We start from the raw sequence: 6,000 nt of genomic DNA, 5'->3' as shown, positions 1-6,000 counted from the left end.
CTTCAATAGTATGCTATATATTTAGTGAGCCTATTAGTTTAGTCTTCAGAGCATAAAGTTAAAAATGCCAAGGACATACTTTCAATCCGTCTCCAAGCCAATACTTGATGCTCCTTTAATGTTGAAAATATATGTATTTTCTTCTGTATCATGTGTATCTCTATATTTCCTTTGAGGGGAAGCTGATAGAATGATTAAATGAATCAATTGCATATAGGTGATGAATTGTTATTTATTGCTAAAACACATGGAAAAAACATTAATGGTTCTAAGTTCTAACACTAAGTATGAAAATCTCTTTTGTATTGTAATTTTTTTAAAGTCATATAAGTTTCTTCATGTTGATATTATATATTTATAACTTCATGGTAAACCTCTGAAATTAAGCTTTCCAAATCTCCCGGGTTAACTATCATTAGCACTTCTTCATATGCTGGGCTTCCAGTAATTTGTGCAAAATGGCCTGTTAGCTCAGATGGTTAGAGCGTGGTGCTAATAACGCCAAGGTCACAGGTTCGATCCCTGTACAGGCCAAGTTTAATTGTTTGAAAAAAGATTAATTTTTCTTGTGTCTCTTTTTTGACTGTTTATCACCTTGGATCAAATGCTGCTTGAAGGATTGGATGAATACATTTGATATAGTTGTAGAATTAATTATTATTCTGAAAGCTCCTGAAATATCTATTAATGGTTCTAAGTTCTAACGCCAAGTAACTAAATCTCCTATTTATTGCAATTTATTGAGGTCATTTTTGTTTTGTCTTGTTGATGAAATATAAAGATAGTATGAATGTAAACAGCTGAATATAAGCTTTCCAACTATCCTGGGTTAACAATCGGTAGAACTTCATCATATGCTATTTCTTCAATAGTATCCTATGTATTTATTGAGCCTATTAGTTTAGTCTGTAGAGCATAAAGTTAAAAATGCCAAGGACATACTTTCAATCAGTCTCCAAGCCAATACTTGATGCTCCTTTAATGTTGAAAATAGATGTATTTTCTTCTGTATAATGTGTATGTCTATATTTCCTTTGAGGGGAAGCTGATAGAATGATTAGATGAATCAATTGCATATAGGTGATGAATTGTTATTTATTGCTAAAACACATGGAAAAAACATTAATGGTTCTAAGTTCTAACACTAAGTATGAAAATCTCTTTTGTATTGTAATTTTTCTAAAGTCATATTAGTTTCTTCATGTTGATAATTTATATTTATAACTTCATGGTACACCTCTGAAATTAAGCTTTCCAAATCTCCCGGGTTAACTATCGTTAGCACTTCTTCATATGCTGGACTTCCACGAGTTTGTGCAAAACGGCCTGTTAGCTCAGATGGTTAGAGCGTGGTGCTAATAACGCCAAGGTCACAGGTTCGATCCCTGTACAGGCCAAGTTTAATTGTTTGTAAAAAGATTAATTTTTCTTGTGTCTCATTTTTGACTGTTTATCACCTTGGATCAAATGCTGCTTGAAGGATTGGATGAATACATTTGATATAGTTGTAGAATTAATTATTATTCTGAAAGCTCCTGGAATATCTATTAATGGTTCTAAGTTCTAACACCAAGTAACTAAATCTCTCATTTATTGCAATTTATTGAGGTCATTTTTGTTTTGTCTTGTTGATGAAATATAAAAATAGTATGAATGTAAACAGCTGATTATAAGCTTTCCAACTATCCCGGGTTAACAATCAGTAGAACTTCATCATATGCTATTTCTTCAATAGTATCCTATGTATTTATTGAGCCTATTAGTTTAGTCTGTAGAGCATAAAGTTAAAAATGCCAAGGACATACTTTCAATCAGTCTCCAAGCCAATACTTGATGCTCCTTTAATGTTGAAAATAGATGTATTTTCTTCTGTATAATGTGTATGTCTATATTTCCTTTGAGGGGAAGCTGATAGAATGATTAGATGAATCAATTGCATATAGGTGATGAATTGTTATTTATTGCTAAAACACATGGAAAAAACATTAATGGTTCTAAGTTCTAACACTAAGTATGAAAATCTCTTTTGTATTGTAATTTTTCTAAAGTCATATTAGTTTCTTCATGTTGATAATTTATATTTATAACTTCATGGTACACCTCTGAAATTAAGCTTTCCAAATCTCCCGGGTTAACTATCGTTAGCACTTCTTCATATGCTGGACTTCCACGAGTTTGTGCAAAACGGCCTGTTAGCTCAGATGGTTAGAGCGTGGTGCTAATAACGCCAAGGTCACAGGTTCGATCCCTGTACAGGCCAAGTTTAATTGTTTGTAAAAAGATTAATTTTTCTTGTGTCTCATTTTTGACTGTTTATCACCTTGGATCAAATGCTGCTTGAAGGATTGGATGAATACATTTGATATAGTTGTAGAATTAATTATTATTCTGGAAGCTCCTGGAATATCTATTAATGGTTCTAAGTTCTAACGCCAAGTAACTAAATCTCTTATTTATTGCAATTTATTGAGGTCATTTTTGTTTTGTCTTGTTGATGAAATATAAAGATAGTATGAATGTAAACAGCTGAATATAAGCTTTCCAACTATCCCGGGTTAACAATCGGTAGCACTTCATCATCTGCTATTTCTTCGATAGTATGCTATATATTTATTGAGCCTATTAGTTTAGTCTTTAGAGCATAAAGTTAACAATGCCAAGAACATACTTTCAATCAGTCTCTAAGCCAATACTTGATGCTCCTTTAATGTTGAAAATAGATGTATTTTCTTCAGTATCATTTGTATGTCTATATTTCCTTCGAGGGGAAGCTGACACAATGATTAGATGAATCAATTGCATATAGGTGATGAATTGTTATTTATTGCTAAAACACATGGAAAAAACATTAATGGCTCTAAGTTCTAACACTAAGTATGAAAATCTCTTTTGTATTGTAATTTTTCTAAAGTCATATTAGTTTCTTCATGTTGATATTATATATTTATAACTTCATGGTAAACCTCCGAAATTAAGCTTTCCAAATCTCCCAGGTTAACTATCATTAGCACTTCTTCATATGCTGGACTTCCAGGAATTTGTACAGATCGGCCTGTTAGCTCAGATGGTTAGAGCGTGGTGCTAATAACGCCAAGGTCACAGGTTCGATCCCTGTACAGGCCAAGTTTAATTGTTTGAAAAAAGATTAATTTTTCTTGTGTCTCATTTTTGACTGTTTATCACCTTGGATCAAACGATGCTTGAAGGATTGGATGAATACATTTGATATAGTTGTAGAATTAATTATTATTCTGAAAGCTCCTGGAATATCTATTAATGGTTCTAAGTTCTAACACCAAGTAACTAAATCTCTCATTTATTGCAATTTATTGAGGTCATTTTTGTTTTGTCTTGTTGATGAAATATAAAAATAGTATGAATGTAAACAGCTGATTATAAGCTTTCCAACTATCCCGGGTTAACAATCAGTAGCACTTCATCATCTGCTATTTCATCAATAGTATGCTATATATTTATTGAGCCTATTAGTTTAGTCTTTAGAGCATAAAGTTAACAATGCCAAGAACATACTTTCAATCAGTCTCTAAGCCAATAATTGATGCTCCTTTAATGTTGAAAATAGATGTATTTTCTTCAGTATCCTTTGTATGTCTATATTTCCTTCGAGGGGAAGCTGACACAATGATTAGATGAATCAATTGCATATAGGTGATGAATTGTTATTTATTGCTAAAACACATGGAAAAAACATTAATGGCTCTAAGTTCTAACACTAAGTATGAAAATCTCTTTTGTATTGTAATTTTTCTAAAGTCATATTAGTTTCTTCATGTTGATATTATATATTTATAACTTCATGGTAAACCTCCGAAATTAAGCTTTCCAAATCTCCCGAGTTAACTATCATTAGCACTTCTTCATATGCTGGACTTCCAGGAATTTCTGCAGACCGGCCTGTTAGCTCAGATGGTTAGAGCGTGGTGCTAATAACGCCAAGGTCACAGGTTCGATCCCTGTACAGGCCAAGTTTAATTGTTTGAAAAAAGATTAATTTTTCTTGTGTCTCATTTTTGACTGTTTATCACCTTGGATCAAACGATGCTTGAAGGATTGGATGAATACATTTGATATAGTTGTAGAATTAATTATTATTCTGAAAGCTCCTGGAATATCTATTAATGGTTCTAAGTTCTAACACCAAGTAACTAAATCTCTTATTTATTGCAATTTATTGAGGTCATTTTTGTTTTGTCTTGTTGATGAAATATAAAAATAGTATGAATGTAAACAGCTGAATATAAGCTTTCCAACTATCCCGGGTTAACAATCAGTAGCACTTCATCATCTGCTATTTCCTCAATAGTATGCTATATATTTAGTGAGCCTATTAGTTTAGTCTTCAGAGCATAAAGTTAAAAATGCCAAGGACATACTTTCAATCCGTCTCCAAGCCAATACTTGATGCTCCTTTAATGTTGAAAATAGATGTATTTTCTTCTGTATCATGTGTATCTCTATATTTCCTTTGAGGGGAAGCTGATAGAATGATTAAATGAATCAATTGCATATAGGTGATGAATTGTTATTTATTGCTAAAACACATGGAAAAAACATTAATGGTTCTAAGTTCTAACACTAAGTATGAAAATCTCTTTTGTATTGTAATTTTTTTAAAGTCATATAAGTTTCTTCATGTTGATATTATATATTTATAACTTCATGGTAAACCTCTGAAATGAAGCTTTCCAAATCTCCCGGGCTAACTATCATTAGCACTTCTTCATATGCTGGACTTCCAGTAATTTGTGCAAAATGGCCTGTTAGCTCAGATGGTTAGAGCGTGGTGCTAATAACGCCAAGGTCACAGGTTCGATCCCTGTACAGTCCAAGTTTAATTGATTGTAAAAAGATAAATGTTTCTTGTCTCATTTTTGACTGTTTATCACCTTGGATCAAACGCTGCTTGAAGGATTGGATGAATACATTTGATATAGTTGTAGAATTAATTATTATTCTGAAAGCTCCTGAAATATCTATTAATGGTTCTAAGTTCTAACGCCAAGTAACTAAATCTCTTATTTATTGCAATTTATTGAGGTCATTTTTGTTTTGTCTTGTTGATGAAATATAAAGATAGTATGAATGTAAACAGCTGAATATAAGCTTTCCAACTATCCCGGGTTAACAATCGGTAGCACTTCATCATCTGCTATTTCTTCAATAGTATGCTATGTATTTATTGAGCCTATTAGTTTAGTCTGTAGAGCATAAAGTTAAAAATGCCAAGGACATACTTTCAATCAGTCTCCAAGCCAATACTTGATGCTCCTTTAATGTTGAAAATAGATGTATTTTCTTCTGTATAATGTGTATGTCTATATTTCCTTTGAGGGGAAGCTGATAGAATGATTAGATGAATCAATTGCATATAGGTGATGAATTGTTATTTATTGCTAAAACACATGGAAAAAACATTAATGGTTCTAAGTTCTAACACTAAGTATGAAAATCTCTTTTGTATTGTAATTTTTCTAAAGTCATATTAGTTTCTTCATGTTGATAATTTATATTTATAACTTCATGGTACACCTCTGAAATTAAGCTTTCCGAATCTCCCGGGTTAACTATCATTAGCACTTCTTCATATGCTGGACTTCCAGGAGTTTGTGCAAAACGGCCTGTTAGCTCAGATGGTTAGAGCGTGGTGCTAATAACGCCAAGGTCACAGGTTCGATCCCTGAACAGGCCAAGTTTAATTGTTTGTAAAAAGATTAATTTTTCTTGTGTCTCATTTTTGACTGTTTATCACCTTGGATCAAATGCTGCTTGAAGGATTGGATGAATACATTTGATATAGTTGTAGAATTAATTATTATTCTGGAAGCTCCTGGAATATCTATTAATGGTTCTAAGTTCTAACGCCAAGTAACTAAATCTCTTATTTATTGCAATTTATTGAGGTCATTTTTGTTTTGTCTTGTTGATGAAATATAAAGATAGTATGAATGTAAACAGCTGAATATAAGCTTTCCAACTATC

At 32.1% G+C, this 6,000-nt stretch overlaps 5 non-coding genes across 5 annotated transcripts; all 5 read left to right on the top strand.

Annotated features, from left to right (window-relative positions):
• The first annotated feature begins 460 nt into the window (after positions 1-460).
• TRNAI-AAU (transfer RNA isoleucine (anticodon AAU)) lies at positions 461-534 on the top strand. The gene has a single exon. It is a non-coding gene; the product is annotated as a tRNA-Ile (tRNA).
• A 789-nt stretch (positions 535-1,323) lies between these two features.
• TRNAI-AAU (transfer RNA isoleucine (anticodon AAU)) lies at positions 1,324-1,397 on the top strand. The gene has a single exon. It is a non-coding gene; the product is annotated as a tRNA-Ile (tRNA).
• A 789-nt stretch (positions 1,398-2,186) lies between these two features.
• TRNAI-AAU (transfer RNA isoleucine (anticodon AAU)) lies at positions 2,187-2,260 on the top strand. Its single transcript has one exon. It is a non-coding gene; the product is annotated as a tRNA-Ile (tRNA).
• A 789-nt stretch (positions 2,261-3,049) lies between these two features.
• Positions 3,050-3,123, top strand: TRNAI-AAU (transfer RNA isoleucine (anticodon AAU)). The gene has a single exon. It is a non-coding gene; the product is annotated as a tRNA-Ile (tRNA).
• Positions 3,124-3,912: 789 nt separating this feature from the next.
• TRNAI-AAU (transfer RNA isoleucine (anticodon AAU)) lies at positions 3,913-3,986 on the top strand. Its single transcript has one exon. It is a non-coding gene; the product is annotated as a tRNA-Ile (tRNA).
• Positions 3,987-6,000: the final 2,014 nt, after the last annotated feature.

This window comes from Lissotriton vulgaris, chromosome 4_1, assembly GCF_964263255.1.
Source record: "Lissotriton vulgaris chromosome 4_1, aLisVul1.2, whole genome shotgun sequence".
Taxonomy (NCBI): Eukaryota; Metazoa; Chordata; class Amphibia; order Caudata; family Salamandridae; genus Lissotriton; species Lissotriton vulgaris.
This window is presented reverse-complemented; position numbering and strand designations above follow the sequence as displayed.